Source organism: Triticum urartu, chromosome 7 (assembly GCF_003073215.2).
Source record: "Triticum urartu cultivar G1812 chromosome 7, Tu2.1, whole genome shotgun sequence".
Classification (NCBI taxonomy): Eukaryota; Viridiplantae; Streptophyta; class Magnoliopsida; order Poales; family Poaceae; genus Triticum; species Triticum urartu.
Window position 1 is genome coordinate 90227333 of NC_053028.1, and position 18497 is coordinate 90245829.

At 44.8% G+C, this 18497-nt stretch overlaps 1 pseudogene; it reads left to right on the forward strand.

Moving 5' to 3' along the window:
• The first annotated feature begins 14781 nt into the window (after window positions 1–14781).
• Window positions 14782–15882, forward strand: LOC125523382 (annotated as a pseudogene).
• The last annotated feature ends 2615 nt before the right edge of the window (window positions 15883–18497 follow it).

Below are 18497 nucleotides of genomic sequence, written 5' to 3' on the forward strand. Positions count from 1 at the left end.
CGCGTGCAGGCCGGCGGCGAGCGCGTGGGCAAGCAGCTCATGATGACGGCTGCTCAGTGGGCGGCGCGGCGGCGACAACAGGGAGGGCGCGGCTTCTGCGACCACGACGACGACGGAGTAGCGAGCACGGCATCGGGCAGCGGAGGGAAGCGGCGAGGGCGGTGCTACAACTGCAGAGAGCACGGGCATTTCCGGCGCGAGTGCCCAAAACCGCGGAAGACGCATGCGGCGGAGCAAGCCCTTCTCGCCGACGCCAACATCAAGTACGATAGGATCCTCTGAGTCGTGGCTTAGGGAGTGTGTGTCGGGCCAATAAGCGATGGTCATAGTCTAGGCATGGTCTGAGTTGTGTCTGGGCTTAGTCCAACCTGTGTCTAGGCTTAGTCCGTGGCGTCGGGTGTGTACGTGTGTAGTGTTTGGGTGCATGGGTGTGTCCCGGTCCGTGTACACCGTACGTATAGCTGTAGGGCTAGGTCGTTTGTGTTTCCATAGGATGCGCGTGGAGATCGTGCGGTCTTGGTGCGACTCGTTCGCGTACGTGCACGGCGAGGACGCGGCCAGAGCGGGCCAATCGGGGTGTGCGGGTGGGCAGGGGCGTGGGGGTCATGCTCCTGCGTTGGCCCAGATATTTAAGCCCTGCGGGGATCGTTGTAACGATTAACGAGCAGGCTGTGTGGCTCGAGCACGTTCTTGAGGAGAAACAGCCGTTGCGGTGACGGCGGAGTTCGTGCGCCGGGAACCATCACCATGTCCACTCTGTGATCGTGTCCTCCTCTACCTTCTTCTTCTTCTTCGTTGGTTTGTGCACATCAAGTGAGGGAGAGCAGAGAGAGAGGGCTACGGCGAGCTAGAGAGCGAGCTGCGGGAACAACAAGGTTGTACCTCGATACAAGAACTTACATATCCGCTGATACCAAAGCTCAAGTTACACTACAACACCCCTTTAGCATAATTTCAAGATAAGATTTGATCTGTACTTTGAGAAATAAAAAGGTACGAAAGCAGGGAGATACGACCCGCTCCCGTCCCCGCAACCCTAGCCGCCGCCGCCCTTCCCCGCCCGTCGCCGGCGGGATCCGGCCTCCCTTGCCGGCGCGCGACCTGGATCCGGCCCTTCCTCCCCTCCCCCTCCTTCCGCCCCCGCGCCGCCTCCCTGGGAGGCGGCCGGGGCGGCCCCCGCGTCGCTGCTCTCGGCGTTGAACCGCCCTCCCTCTCCCCTGCCGTCGCCGGTGGGCGCCCTGGCTCCGGCCCGGGGGGTGCCGGCGGCGGCACGACCTCCTTTCCCCGCGCGCGCGTCTCCCTAGTCCGGGACGGGGGGGCGGCGGCGGTGTCGCTCGGCTTGGCGGCGGCCCGGCGACCCGGTGCGGTCGCTGGCGGTAGGCGCGGTGGTGGTGCTGCCCTTGGCAGCAGGGCGGCGTGGTGGCGTGCGGTGGCCAGCGACGCGTCCCCGGCCCAGATCTGGGCCTTCCCGGCCCCATCTGGGTCCTAGCGGGCCGGTCCCTGGCGTGGCTTCGTCGTCGTCTGTCTGGTGAGGAGGAGGAGCGGCTCGGACGGGGGGCGGTGATGCCGATGGCGTGCCAGCTGCAGCGCGATGGCAGGAGCTGTCCGGGAATGGAGTTCCCGGCCGGGTCTGTGGGCACATGGGCCTGGTAGGCTCCTGCTTATGTGTCCGGTCGGCTACCGTCGTTGACGGGGAGGTTGTGCCCTCCCGCGTGCCGACGGTGCTGTGGCCCCTAGTCCCGGCTCCTATCCCTTGTCGTGCAGACCTCACCTCGTGGTGCCATGGTGAGACGGCGTGGAGGCTTCTTGACCATGGTGGCGCAAGATGGTGGTCAGTTTGGTGGCAGGCTCTGGAGCACCTGAGGTGAGGGTTGGGATCGGGGGAAACCCCTGTCGTCCTGTCCGACACCGACGCGTCGACGCCGGTGGGTGCCGCCGGACCTTCCTGGAGGGCGTCGGGGGCGACCCTTCCTCTCGCCTCGTCGTGTACCGGGGGAAACCCTTGGAAGCAGCGTCGTCCTCGTCGCGGTCCTTCTTGGAGGTGCTGATTGGTACCGGTGCTTCGGAACCTTGGAGCTTGGTGGGAGATCTTCAATGGGCGCAGTGGTCGTGAAGCTTCTCCGTTTCCGTCGAACCGCTGTTGTCGGCATTCTTTTCTCTTGTTGTTTCTCTTTCGTTTCTTTTGGGCGTGACTGTGCTGCTTCCACCCCAGCACCTATCCTTGGTTGTATCGGTTGGTTGCTTTGGAATACAAAGCGAGGGGAAACCCTTTTTCATCAAATAAAAAGGTACCAAGACCAGGTAAAAAACAATAGGTTATAGGATTCCAAATAAAAGAGGATCGGTACTATGAGTAAATACAAAATTGAACCAAAGATAACTCTCAAATAAAACGGAAAAGAAGAGAAGTCTCGGGGATCCAACCTTAGGTTTGACACAGTTTTTTTTGTGTCTAATAAAAACAGATTATTCTTTTAGTGGGATACAGTGTTTAAGTTAAGAGCTAATAAAAACAGATTATTCTCTGTGATCTGGCAGTCAAGGGACTGCTTTGTATCAAAATGTTAACACATGAGAAGTTAAGTGACTATTTATCTGTTTTTTTTCTTCAAGTTTATGTATGTATCTGTTAACGACGCGCAAGTTTATGTACTTATGGTGATATTAACTCTTACGTCAATAGCAGACGCCTATGATGACTTCGTCAATTAATCTTTAAACTAGCCGACTTGATATGTTAAAGGTGTTCATAAAGATAGAATGTGTGTTCGTTTGTCGAAATGAGTGTATGTGTATGTATGTGTCTGCGTACTGCGTTTAAAAACCAAAACGGACCATGACAAGCAAGTGTTCTGGTTCAATAATTCGACCTATCCACTGCAGATCGATGCTGAAGAATCATTGCTACTCGATCGACCGACTAATTTTCAAATCCATCAAATGACTGCCATCTAGTACAATTCGTAACCTACACTTCTTCAATAATCAACCTTCACGACTCTCAGAATTGGCACCTAGCTGTTGTTGCAGGAGTTCCTAAGAACTATGGTGTTTCTTTCCCCTAGGGTTTCCTAGGGTCCAACTCTTCCACCGGCGGCACCGTGGAGTACACCAACACCCACGTAAGATATACCGATCGAGAGCTAGGGATCGCGCGAAGTTCGTTTTGCGGGAGTCAGCCTTGCTCTCCGGCGATTGCATGGAAGACTTGAACAAGATGGAGGTACGCGGAGGGGCGGAGAAATCGGAAGGAGGGGAGGCTAGGGTTGAAGATCCAGTAGCGGGAGTCGAGTTTGCCCCGGCGAGCGCGACGACGAGGAACAGGGAAGGTCGCGGGGGAGGATGAGGATGATCAGAAGGAAGACGAAGAAGCTGACGGGGATCAGTATGGCCCATCACATAATCTGGAGGACGAGTTCGAGAACCTCAACCTGCATGGAGAGGAGGAAGAAGATCTGGATTTGTCTGGGGAGGTAGAAGAATTGATCAAGGACGTCATGTGGCTGGCGCTTTTTAGGGTTCATACCCTGAGGCCGTTTAGTCATGCTGCCCTGCTTAACTCGATGAGGAACGCTTGGTCTTGTGCGCAGGGGGTGACCTTCAACATCAAAGGACCCAACCTGTTTTTGGCTCAATGTCATTGTTTAGGGGATTGGAAGCACATGATGGAAGGGAGGCTATGGCAGTTCAGAAGGGATCTGGTGGTTTTGGTAGAGTATGATGGCTTCTTGAACGTGGAAGAATATGCTTTGAACATGTATCCACTTTGGGCTAGGATTAAAGGTTTGCCAGACGGCTTGACAAGGAGGAAGGAATTGGCGGAGAAGGTGGCGAAGAAGGTAGGAGAACATCCGTTTACTATGACTGTTAATGAAGGGAAGTTTAATCCATCCAACTACTTGCGGGTTCGGGTGTTTGTTAATGTCACATTGCCATTGGTGAGGTTTGTCCATATAACGTTGAAGGAGAGGAAGAGGTATTCGGTGTTCTATGAAAAGCTCCCGGACTTCTGCTATTTCTGTGGTCGTATGGGACATGTTGTGGAAGAGTGTGGGGATGGAGTCCACGACAGTGCATTGTGCGATTGGGGAGACTGGTTGCATTGGGTCAGCGAGCCGGTGGGCTCGGGTACAAGAGGAGGTAGAGGTGGAGGGGCTGATGGTAGAAGAGGGGAAGCCGGCTTCGTAGGGGGTGGGGGTCGAGGAGGAAGAAGTGGAGGTAGAGGTAGAGGTGGAGGAGAAAGAGGTGGTAGAGCGTATGCAGCGGATGAGCGGGTGGGTGATGATGCTTGGAGAGAGGGCGGTGTGGAGCTGACGGTAGGAATGAATATTATGCAATACAAAATGGCAAGGGCTGAGGAGGCACGTACAACAAGAAAGAGACTTGTTAGTGATGATGGTACGGTCAATGTCCGTGGCCAACCCATGCCAAACTTGGCGGGTAAGGTGGCGGATGTTGTTCTTCGCCTGGAGTGTGGGGAGGATGCAGGGGAAATTTCTTCAGATCCTAACGCGACACCTGGCAAGAACCCTATTGTGAAGAGGAGAATGCAGGGAGAAGGAGGGGTGGATGAAAATGAGGGAGTTGATATGGATACCTATACACAGGCGGCCTCCGAGGAGGAGGACCGCCGAGCCCAATGAATTGCCTAAGTTGGAACTACCGGGGAGGGAGAACACCCGGACAGTTCGTGAGTTAGCGACGCTTTGCAAGTCACGTTCCCCCATGCTTGTTTTTCTATGTGAAACTAGACAGAAGGAGGAGAAGATGAAGAGGATCCGAGCCAAATTAGGTCTTAAGGGTTTTTGTGCTGTGGACAGCAATGGTATGAGTGGAGGTTTGGCGTTATACTGGAGGGAAGATTGTGTGGTAGATATTTTGGAACAAGACGATAGATTTATTGATGCAATTATTAGAGTTCGAGAAGGAGCTGCCCAATGGAGAGCCACTTTTGTGTACGGCGAGCCGAGGGTGGAGAACAGACACCTAATGTGGACTAAGATTCAGAATCTGAAATCTGTCAATAACTTGCCATGGCTGGTGATAGGTGATTTTAACGAGGCTATGTGGGATTTTGAGCACCTCTCGATCACGCCTCGGGCAGAGCCGCAGATGTTAGCATTTCGGGACACGTTGGAGATGTGTGAACTAGTGGATCTTGGTTTCACCGTCCTACCTTTCACATACGATAACAGACAGAGTAGGTCGGCAAATGTTAAGGTGAGACTTGATCGGGCAGTGGCTACGAATGAATGGCGCAACTTGTTTGCGTTTGCTGCAGTTGAACATATACCCTCTCCATGCTCTGATCATGTGGTGGTTTTCCTGAGAGCCGGATCCGGGTCCCACTGGGGGGAGGAGCAGGAGGTATGAGGTCTTCTGGGAGAGGGATTCTACATTGCCAAAAGTGGTGGAATAAGCATGAGCTGCAGTTGGCAAGATTCGAAATCTTTCACAGCTAAGAGACACCTTGTCCAAAACTATGATTGCTTTAGGATCATGGAGTAAGAAGTTTGGAAATGTGACAAGGGAACATGCGAAGTCCCGTTCCCAACTGGAACAGCTTATGCATATGAATGCGGACAGGGAAGAAATAAGAAGAGTAATGGATAAAATGAATGAACTATTATATCAAGAGGAGATGTTGTGGATGCAGAGATCGAGGATTTCTTAGCTTAAGGAAGGTGACCGTAACACAATTTTTTTTCACAGCAAGGCTATTTGGAGGGCGAGGAAGAATAAGATTCGGGAACTGACGGACAGTATAGGAATCGTTCACTCAGATTTTGCAGCTATGAGCAGGATCACGAATGACTATTTTCATAAAATCTTTGCCGCCGATACTTCTCTGGATGCATCTGCCATAGCTGGGCTTTTTGAACAAGTGGTGTCACCAGCTGATAATGCAACACTGTGTGCCCCTTTCACGGATGAGGAGATATCGGACGCAACGTTTCATATCGGGCCTTTGAAGGCTCCAGGCCCGGATGGATTTCTCATGCGGTTTTTTCAACGTAACTGGAGTGTGGTGAAGGAGAGTGTGATTGCTGCTGTCATGGACTTTTTTAGCACTGGATGCATGCCAGATGGAGTGAATGCAACGTCCATTGTGCTTATCCCAAAAATACCCAACCCCACGAGAATGTCGGACTATAGACCCATCAGTCTCTGTAATGTGACCTATAAGGTAATTTTCAAATGCTTAGTAAATCGGTTGCGCCCTTTATTGGATGACATAATCTCTTTGGAGCAGAGTGCTTTTATACCGGGTAGGATGATTATGGATAATGCTCTAGTTGCGTTCGAGTGTTTACACTATATTAAAGAAGAGAAAGATCCTACAAAGAGTTTTTGTGCTTATAAGCTGGATTTGTCAAAAGCTTATGATCGGGTGGATTGGGGTTTCTTCGAGCAAGTGATGAAAAGATTAGGGTTCTCTCGGCGATGGATTGACTGGATAATGGTGTGTGTCACATCGGTGAGGTATTCAGTAAAATTAAATGGAACTCTCCTGGATTCATTTCGCACCGTCTCGAGGGCTATGGCAAGGAGACCCACTCTCTCCGTTATTGTTTCTGTTTGTTGTAGATGGACTCTCAGTTATTCTGAAGTCTAGGGTGCAGGCTGGTGATATTGTACCAGTTAAAATCTGTAGGAGAGCACCGGGTATATCATATTTGTTGTTTGCAAATGATACGTTGCTGTTTTTCAAGGCTTCGAGGGATCAAGCTGAGCAGGTTAAAGCCTCACTGGATCTATAGAGTTCAGCTAGGGGTCAAAGTTTAAACTATGACAAGTGCTCTATGTTCTTCGGTGAAGCTTGCCCGGTCCCGGTTCAAGAGCAAGTTAGGGATGCTCTACAAGTTACAAGTTTGGTCTTTAGGGAGAAGTATTTGGGTCTACCCACACCTGAGGGTCGCATGTCTAAAGGGAAGTTTCAAAACCTCCAAACAAGCCTTACCAAAAGGCTAGTTCAGTGGGGGGATGGATACCTAGCTCAGCCGGGTAGGGAGGTGCTCATAAAGTCAGTTGCCCAAGCTTTTCCCACATACATAATGGGAGTTTTTAAACTGCCGTTCTCAGTCTGTGATGATCTCACTAGGATGGTGAGGAATTTCTATTGGGGTGCGGAGAAGGGTAAGAGGAAGGTACATGGGAAGGGCTGGGATCACCTCATGCAACCGAAAAACAAGGGAGGTGTTGGCTTTCGGGATTTTCGTCTTTTTAATCAAGCCCTCCTAGCTCATCAGGCTTGGAGGCTTATTACGAGACCAGATAGCCTTTGTGCCCGGTTGCTCAAATCTAAATACTACCCTGATGGAAAGATCGAAGATATGGTGTTCACTGGGAACGCTTCGTCCTCATGGTAGGCTATTAGCCATGGCTTGGATATATTGAAGAAACGATTAATTTGGAGAGTGGGCTTGGATATATTGAATTATTTTTGAACTAGGGAAGGAAAGTTTTTACATATTTGACGAAGATATAACCCAAAGAATTTATGAGATTTTTTTTGGGAATTTTGGGAATGACAGAAATATAGGTTGCTTCACAACCTAGGGCAAAAACTGCCACATGGACATGACACATAGGCAAAACTGATGAGGTGGCGCCTAGTCATACCAACCCACCACAATTTACAAGGCTATGACCATCTATATTGGTCGTTAACAACTAGAAATAAGGCAGTGGACTAGCGTTGTTTTCTTTATGACCATCTCATGTAATGAAATTATGACCTTTCTGACCAAAATGGTCGCAATGGTTTAGGGTTTAGAGCCCCCCAGACAGCTTTTGACCAATTGGTCTAAAATGGTCATAAATTTATGACCATTTCTTCGAGGGTCACTGACAGAAGGTCATAAGTTGACATATTTCTTGTAGTGATAGTTCCCTCCCACGTGGCTCCGGTGCTGCTACTCCTGTTGCCTCGTGCGTCTCTCTCCGTCCTCTTGGCCTCGTGGTGGTGATCTTGGTGAGGCGGCGTGGGTGGGTGGTGTCATGACCGTGGTGCGCATGCTGGTGGGCAGCGAGGTGGCTGTTTGGCTTTGGCCTGGTTGGGCGGTGGGGTTTGGAGTGCGGGAGAAATCCCTTGTCGGCTCTCTTCCGGCTCCGATGCGGTGACACCTGTGGTTGCCACCATCCCTTCTTGGAGGGTGTCGGATGTATCCATCCCCCACTTCCTTTCACGTGCCGGGGGAAACCCTAGGACACGTCCGAGCAGCAGCGCCGTCGACGTCGCATCCCTTGTTGGAGGTGCTACTTGGTATACGGCGGACCGGAGCCTGGGTCTGTGGTGGGTCAATTTCGGAGGGCGCAGCGGTGGCGGGTCATCCGTGCTTTGTCGAGCTGCCGTTGTTGGCATTTCTTTCTACTTATTTCTTCTTTCTCTTTTCTTTGGGCTTGTTGTGCTTCTCGCCCGAACATTCCTATGTAATCGGTGTTGGGTGCTTTGTAATACAAAGCGGGGAAACCATTTTTCGATAAAGTAACTTAAACTTTTTAGGTAAAATAAATATGAGCAGTTTGTTTTTTCTTCAGCAATTACCATTGCTATTGTTCGCTTAGTTTGAACATCTGTAAGTATTGGCTTTGCATAATGATTAATTTAATACAGGCGGCCTTGTCCAAGCTATGCCAACACGGTGACTTGCAGCTCACATATCTGGTGTCTCTTACAGACCTTTAAAATAGTATAGTGCATTGATTGTGGTGCTACTATTTTTTTGGAGTCATGATGTTTATTGACTCTTGTTTGGTTAATGTCAGGGAGCAAACTGGGACACAGAACATTTTGTTGCATTTTATCCTTTTCTAACTCGACCACACTTGGTTCAGTTCACTTCTCATCAAAGAAACAATCTTTAGGTATATAGACATTATGGTATTCTTTCAGTTCAAGCTATCCTATTGTGTACGTTTCCGAATCCTGATCAATTATGATATGTTCCTTAACTTCAGATGCCCATCTCCTACCAATGTACAATGGTACTAATTACTTAAAGCGTCAGTGATATTAATTACCTAAAGCTAATTACTTCAACAATTTTTTTCCTTTGACTTATCTCATCTTTATTTGTCCAACTCTTATTCAGACATTAGCATTTACTCCCTCTGTTCCAAAATAACTAAATCCACGACACTTATTTTGGATCGTAGGGCGTAGCATTTATATTTATTATTACTGAAGGCATTTCATTAACTTGATTGTATGTTCTCTGAAATCAAATATCTGGAAATGTGGTCCTGATTTTTTCCATACTGAATTTGTGTTAGACTCTATCATTGCAACTTATAGCAAATCACAGGTGAGTTGCATCCAAATTCATTCTCCATGTAATAGTTCTTGACACTATTGCACACTTAAATGCTACAGCATTCAATTGTAGGTTTCTCTACTTACCGGAATTTTCATGGGCGGGCGTGCTTGTGTTTCTATACATGGAAGATTTTGGGTTGCCACAAAGAACACGGTATATTCTATGAATCATACTCAAATGGCCTTTTGCCTCCCATGTTGCTTATATATCTTTATATTTTAATTGGGGTTGTAGAGGTGCACAAAATGTTTATTTATCATCAGGTAGCTTAAAATCTGCTTGTTTGGAGTTCTCACACATGTTGTCCATACTCTATCGCATCTACATCACAACCCCTTCCGTTATACCTCATGAACTAAAATATGGATACATCCTAATAATTTTAGTACTATGCGTAGCCGTTGTACATTATACAGGCCATGCTGAATCCAAAGATATTGTAATCCCCTTTAGGAAATAAATAATTTTGGTCTAGCATTTAAAACCGATCCAATCAGTCATGCGTTGAATTTTACTAATCATAGTCTGACATGCACATCATGCACTTCTAAAAGTTGTCTCATGTCAGCATTGTTGCTCCCTCATAAACCAACCGTTCGTTACTTTGGTTTTATTACTACAAGTCCTACTTCAGTAAAACAATTTTCATCACATGTCCATAAGTCACTACTGCAGGATGCTGCTGACGCGACACTACAATCAGAGACCTTCGAAGAAACTGTGTGCGATGCAATAATTGCAAACAGTGATTAAAAAACCATCAAAAAGATGCAAAACGTTTGCGTTGACGGATGCATCAAACACGGTTCAGAATTTAGTACCGTGTGTTATGCGGGGCATACGGTTTAGTTTAATGAGCTGTTTGCGATGAGGCAGAAGAACAGAAACGGGTAGCCAGATGAAGGTGTTTGTGATATACGGCATATGGTTCACTCAGATGAACTGCTTGTGATTAGGAAAACAAAAGAAATGGTCAGCTAGATCAAGGTGTGTGCGATAGAGGGCAAATAGTGAACTGTTTGCGTTGAGTCAAGATAACAGAAACGGTTCAATTTAACAAGATGTGTGTGATACGCGGCAAACAGGTCTGTAATCACAAATGTGTGCGAAGACCGATAATAACACATATGATTGCTGCTAATAAGACGTATGTGTTGTGCGCTGGGATTGCATACAGAACAGCACCATATATATCTACACACTTGTAAGGGAATGGTTGCATAACGAAAGTAAACATCTAATTACATAGGTGGCTACTACACACATGACATTTACACACACCAAAATAAACTATTACATGCATAATTACATAGGTGGCTACTACACATATGACATTTTCACACACCAAAGGCAACTATATATTACATGCATAATTAACTAGGATAAACGATTATCTGATCATCATCTACTTCTTGTGACGCTTGCCGCCACTGCTTTGCTTTTGGCTCGATCCAGCCTCGTCGATTTCGGTAAAGAGGCACTTCCTTATGTCAACGATCCGCCTGTGCAACTCGTAGCATGTGTACACGCTTTTGGCCACGAACCTAATGTGAGGTTCATCCAGTCAACGCATCCAGGCCCCGTGCCAGGATATGGGACGTGTTCTATTGGCATCCTGCTTCATCTTTTCATAGTATGGGTCGATGATGGCTGAGGCAAGTTTAACCAGGGAGTCCTTCGTGCTACCCCATACCTTGTAGTGCTCACAGATTTCGACAAGGTTCTTATAGGCCAAGCCCGTAATCCTGAGCGCTTTTACATCGTCGGTAGTTTCCACCGTAGTGAACTTGTAGTCGGTGCAGTTGACAAACCCGGCGAAACGGTCATAAGGCTGTGTGGCCATGCAGCAGTAGTAGATGAGGACATGTTGGCGCATGCACAACTAGGCGACGACAACCTTTTGTTTGCCGGGAAGACCGGCAGTGTACTGAAGGTTGATGCCGACCACCTTGTACTTGTCTCCAGCAAGCAACTGCTCCATGGTGTTGATGTAGTCCTCCACCACGGCCGGATTGATGATGTACACCACCGTGGGATCCGTCTCCCTTGCATGGGGTCTCGACTTTATGCCGTAGAACTCCATTGGAGCGCCGCTAGATATCCTCTCTGTATGTGTCTTCGTGGGTGTGCTTGTTGTGGTGTGGGACGAGATCGAAAGAATAAGACATAGTGATACGTGGCAAATAAGACGAACTATGCGAGCGATGGCGGAGACATCAAGCACGAATCAGATTAGAATTGCGTGTGTGATACATGGCATATAGTTGATCCATCCGAACTGTTTGTGATGGAATAAGCCATGTGTGTTGTGGGAAAACGCTTGCTGGTATATAACCGTTTGCGATTGATGAATTCATCACCAATGGGTTACCTAGTGTGGTCCGTGTGCGATGTGATATGCTCTGTCTGCAGAACATATATGCTCTGTGTACAGAAGAACAACATATATATACTTGTAACATGACATGATTGCAAGACCAAATTAAACATCCAATTACGTTATATAACAAATACCATAAATATTGCAAGGTTCAAATTCCTGCATTACAAGGCCCAAATTCAAATATTACAAGATTCAAACTATTCAGACACATAAAATTCATCTTCTTTAGAATCTTTTTCATGCATTATTTCTGTGAAAGGATCAGCCATCAAGAACTCATATAGCGGCATGATACAGTGACATACATCAAGTATTCTCAAATCTATAAAATTATTCAATCCGATAATAGTGAAACCTCAAAGTTAAAACTCAATTCATCACAAGAATATAGAGGAAGAAACACCATATGATCCAACTATAGTAATAAAGCTCGCGGTACATCAAGATCGTGCCAAATGGAAAACACTAGAGACAGAGAGATTAAACACATAGCTACTAGTACATACGCTCAGCCCCGAGGCTGAACTACGCCCTCCTCATCATGGTGGCCGCTAGGATGATGATGATGATGATGGCCTCCGGTGATGATTTCCCCCTCCGGCAGGGTGCCGAAACGGGCTCCCGATTGGTTTTTCGTGGCTACAGTGTCTTGCGACGGCAGAACTTCCGATCTAGGGTTCTTTTCGGATGTTTGTGTATTTATAAGAATTTTTGGCATCGGTCTCACGTCAAGGGGGTGCCCGAGGGGCCCACAAGCTGGGGACGCGTGCCCTAGGGGTAGGGCGCGCCCCCTAGGTTGTGGCCTCCTCGGTCACTTCCTGCCCCAACTCCGGTGCTTCGGGGGTCTCTTTTGGTTCAGAAAAAATCACCGTAAATTTTCAGCCCATTCCGAGAACTTGTATTTCTGCACAAAAAATGACACCACGGTAGTTCTGCTGAAAACAACATCGGTCCGGGTTGTTCTTATAAAATCATACCAAAACCATATAAAATTGTTGCAAACATGGCATGAATACTTCATAAATTATAGATACGTTGGAGACATACCAGGGGCTAAATGGGAGATTTAAAAAAATTCAAACTTTGATGAATTTGACGAAGATCAGAGTGAAGAAATAGAAATGTGGGGGAACTAAGTCATTACAGAAATTAAAAGCATGCATACAAGATATATAAAAATGAAGAACATGCAATCATATAGTAATGCAAGCATGAGGAAGATGAACTGCAGAAATAGAATACAGCTTGATGAAAGTCTTCAGTTCAAGTTCTTCAGAAAGTATATCACATATTCTTCAGCGGCGAAAAATGTAATGGGATGGGTGAGGAATTTGAAATCAGGTTGGCTCAGTGAAGACACAGCGATTTGGTAGACCAGTTCCAGTTGTTGTATCAACTGTACGTCTGGTTGAGGCGGCTGAGACGAACTTAGAGGACACATGGTCCTCACCGTATTCCTCTTTAGCTAAGCTCACTCAGACCTCGCCCAACCACTTGTGGTAAGTCTTCAAGGTAGACTTCCAAAACCTTCGCAGACTTGTTCGCCGACATAATGACTCTTGGTGTGCTCAGAACATGACACCTAACCGTCTAGAAGAATGATAGTCTTGAAAGATAACAGGCGTCTGATCACACGGATCAATCTCTTCAGTGATGCTCAGTCACTTTGGCTATGGGTTTTTCCTCACTTAGGATTCTCTCAATGTCGTCAAATGATGGGTTGCTCTCAAATGATAAGTGTCAAGTTCTCACGGAGCAGCCAACCAACAAATGGTTGTGGGGGCAGCTATTTATAGCCAGGGCAACACGACATGAATTGTCATAAATTCCCTTCTCTGATTCGACCATTGTCAGGATAATGATCCACTCGACAGCTGGCCTGCTGCACAGCAATGGTCAGAATTTGAACCCTCAAATTCATCAGGGCACTCAATTTCCTCACTTTTAGGCAGATCGCACTGGCGAAACCCTAACTCCTAAGTTGACCAAATTCGTCAGCGACCAGATGAACTTCGTCACTGTTGCTAGCAAATGTGTTAGCTGTTCCAGAGATTCCCAAAGGTTTCACTTGAACTGGCTTGTGTATGTATACGTTTGAGCATCACTTTGGAAATGTGAACTATGATTCACCTAGACCCCCTTTAATAGTACATTTTTCCTATGACTCAAATAAGAAGAAATAAACTATAAAATCAAAAGTCTTTAAGCTTCCAGTCTTCACATCAATTTCTTCGTAGGTCATACCAATTTCATCAAATTCTTCACTTGATGAAATCCATTTTTAGGGGTCGTCTTCCATGTGTTAAACCAACTCTTCAGGGGCTATATATCCTATGTACAGTCAAAAACACATTAGTTCCTCAACCTATTTGTCTTCAATACTCCAAAACCACTTAGGGATGCACTTACAAACTTAGTTGGATTTAACTCCTCATTAATTATACGATGCTAATGGTTGAGGATGTGGATGTACTAACACATCAATGCTTTAATGGTAATAATTTTTCTAATTTGTTTGGAAATGCATAAATGGTTCTAGATAAGGATGTATAGACACACATATGCAGCAATTCAAAAGAATGATGCTAATGTACTCATATATGAATATCTGACTAACAATCAATTCTATACAAAATAGCATGTTTATATATTTGTATATATTTTAATGCGTACTAAAGATTTACATTATCTTGTTTACTCAAAAACAATGGCTCTATATCAATTGCTACTAAATTTGGATGTATGGATGAGGATGAAATTTTACTATTATCCCTATTATGCTAAGTTATCACAGTCACAGAAATTTCTCATACACCATTCTATTAATGTCTCTGACAAGCAGACCCAACACGTCCATCGGAATATGAAACTTCCATATTATTAGTAAAAGTATCTTTTGGAGAATGGAAGGGACCTCGGGCTTTCACAACCCTTCCCTTCTATATAAGGGGAGTGCATCTCCACATATCTCCCATCAACATGTCGCTAGTCAACGGCTTTAGTAAATCTCAAGCATTTTGTAGATCCTTCTGGTTCCTATTTCTAGTAGTAAGTTTCTTTGTCCTTGTAGGATTTAGTATGCCGAGGCGGTCAGCTATCGCATATATCCATGATGAAAAAGAGCGTGATGTCACGTTCTTGAAGCGACGCGGCGGTTTGTTTAAGAGTATTGCTGATCTCTCTACTGTCACTGGTGCTAGGATTGCTGTCGTCCTCGAGACAGAAAATGAGACGATGCATTCCTTTGGGACGCCATCTGCTGACCCCATTGCTGATGCTTTTCTATCAGGAGCACCACTAGCAGTTCCACTTGACGATGAGGCAACAACTGCCAGAATTTCCCAGCTACAAAGTGAGGTGGCTCGGCTTGATATGAATTGCATGGAGTACAAGAAAAACCAACTTTCCATCGAGCGTATGAAACAAATCCAAGAGCAGTGCCCAGGTATGGCAGCAAACCATATCTTCTCGAAGGAAGAAGATCTCAGCCCTGGAGATCTCAACAGTCTATCCAATGAAATCTCTCGTGTCCATGAGGACATTGGACATCGACTGCCACAACTACATCATGGACACAGAGCCATGACTGGTGGTGCAAGCACAAAACAAAACATGCTACCATCAAGTGGTCCACCATCGGATCGCATGAGGACTACCCCTTCATCAGTGCACTCACTATGGGATCACCATCTTCCACAACACCAAATGCATTCATCTCCACTTCCATCACCACCAGGACACATCATGGCACCAGGTTTTTCTCAGGTACCACCAATATTCCTTCCCGCATCATCTCCTTTAGTGCCACAATTGGCTTCCCAGCAAGAGACCACACCTAATCAGGCACATGAACTACCTCCACCATAAGATATAAGTGTCAAGGATTATGTAAGTCCTTGCAACCCAGTGAACCCACAACAGAATGATGCAAACTCTAACTCAACATCTAGGTATAATTTGGCGGTCCCTCCACTGTTGGTCTACTCTGGTGGAAATGATTTTACCGTCAATGACCCATTTGTCTATGAATCATGGGGTTATGCTCTATCGGATCAACCATTCCGCAATGAATATATAGAGAAGGATGCTTCCTTGGGCTATAATGGTGCCGATGTAGGGCAGTCTTCCATGGGAAATGATGGATGGGTTGATAAGCCACCGGAATCTTCTTCTAGCTAGATGGTGTTATCACTTCAAGTCTAGTGCTATATTGAAATAAAATTTGGTTACATTTTCATTTGGAAATTTGTAAACATTTGGACAATTTACTAAGTCCCTTCGAGGCAATAATATGCATGTTCAATTTTCTAGGTATTGGACCATGAAGTTTTTTATCTATGTGTCACATATTGTTTATTTTTCATTTTTATTGTTGACATGTGGTGAATCTTATGGATGAAGGAATATGAACATGGATTTAGAATTTCTATGTATTGGACATGAAGATTTTTATATCTATATGTCACATGGTGTTTTCATTATAGTCGAATATTTTTATTGTCTTGTTCAAATGTTATGCATCTTACATATGAATGAATATGAACATGGATTTATAATAATTCCCATGTTATGATATTTTGATACAATCATTAGTAATTCAACTGAAGATAAGATCTATGCTTATTAAATAAATCGAAAGATAGTCCAAATTTCCACTCAAAAGGAAAGCACCAATCAATTCCTTTGATAGCATAAGACCATCAACAACAATAACAACTCGATATGGGATTCATTTCAAATTATGGTAAATCAAGTTCGTAATAGATGGCCCTGCCTCTTGTAATTGAAATAAAACTAGAGTATGTGTGTGGCCACATAATGCTCCATCAATGGCATATAGGCACCATTAGAAACATAGAAAGGTACCCAAAATCTAGAGCTCTGCATGAATATATATTGTGAAATGACATTTTTAATGTGCATATTAGCATTAGTTCTACTAATCAAATACAACAACAAACATAGAAATATGTAATCACCATTCCGTACGGACACATTGGTTAATTTACACAAGTACAACACTTCTATACAGGAACACCCTACATCTGAAACTTATGTATGACTTTTAATAACTTTGATTCTTTTTTCCAGGTAAAATATAAGCTTTGTTCATTAGGTAAACTGAAGCCATGGCGGGTAGTTATAAAATGCATGCCAAACACAAATCATCATCCATTAATACCATAAGCACATAGTTATGAACATAAAAAGAAACGCCTAGTCTGGGATTGACCTACCATATTGTAAAGACTGAATTTTAATTTTTATGATACAACACATCCTTTTAACTGTAACAAAGCTTAGAGGATATATTGTTCACCGTGAATGCACAAACGATAACATTACGAACATAGAAAAGCACATCAAATTGGGTGCTCAGCTCGCACATATTATAAACATATATCATAGTTGAGTTGGATATCCCTAGAAAAAAGTAGAGTTTGGTATGATTTTCTTTTCTTGCATTGTCCTTTTCTCTAATTAGTAATGCATATTTAGCTTTTTGTATTAGGACCATGTAAGAACAAAATACTGTTTATGCCCATGAAAAGCTTTCTCCTTGTTAGCAGAATCCGAGTCTAACAAAAAATATCGGCTAATCACGCTAAAGTGAACTAAACCATCAATGAAGCATGGTTGCATCTTGAGTATGGTTTGGACCACCATGGATGATAGCAATTTTGTCCAAGGGAGTTGATTTATGAAAAAAATGGAGGTTTGGCATTGAACATAACCAAGGCCAGAGCAACTCAATTAAAGGAAACACACAAAACAAGATGACCAAAGTTAATAGAGTTTGACCAAGAAATTCTACAACATCTTGCATCAACCCGACTTCCCATAATAACATAAATATACCCAATATCATTTGAGCATTAGTAGATGCAAAATATTAACTATCATTTTCAATTTGATTATTTATGAGCCATAAAAGTTTTCTCCTTCTCAACTAATTTTGAATATAGAAAAAGAACTATATGATGATCACGCTAAAGAGAACTACACCATTAATGATACTGTGTTTGAAACTTGAGAATGGTCATGAGTGATCATTGATGAATACCACTGCGTCCAAGGGAGTTGATGGAAAATCTAGAGGAAGACTTGTCATTGAACATAGCCAACCGCCACATCAACTGCATCCCGAGGGAACAAAAACAAGGATGACCAGAAGTTAACAGACTTTAGCTATGAAATTGCTACTACATCTCTCATAAACTGGGTGTCACATAATTATGTTGGCCACCAAAATATATCCAATATTGTTTGATCAGTTAGGTGACGCAAACTATTCTTCATTCTTTTCAATTTGGATCACTAGATGGATGGTAGGCCAAAATTGTTTTTGAGATTTTTGGCATAAAAAAGAAAATAGGAAACTCAAATAAGTAAATGAATCAAACGGAAAAACAAGAAGAAACAAATAATGCAAAATCTATGCTAATCTCTTCGTTAAATTAGAAGGTGCGGGAGGTAGGTTAGATTTAGTTAATTTTCATCTAGATGGGAATTAGCAAATTCATAGATTAAAACATGATTAGGAATTAACCTCAAATATCACTTATAATATGCATGATCCTTTCACTATGTATGCATGCGCTTCGTTCCATGCTGCCTCAGATTGATCTTAGGAGACCTTGAATGGTGTGTACCACGCGACATCTGTGAGAGCCCCTTGTACGGGTTGGTGATGGCAAGGATAGGTCGTATGTCTCACGCGAGCTAAGCATGCTCATCCACGTCCATGTTAGAGAGACTATTGCACTTGTCCCATGTCATGTACATGTCGACGG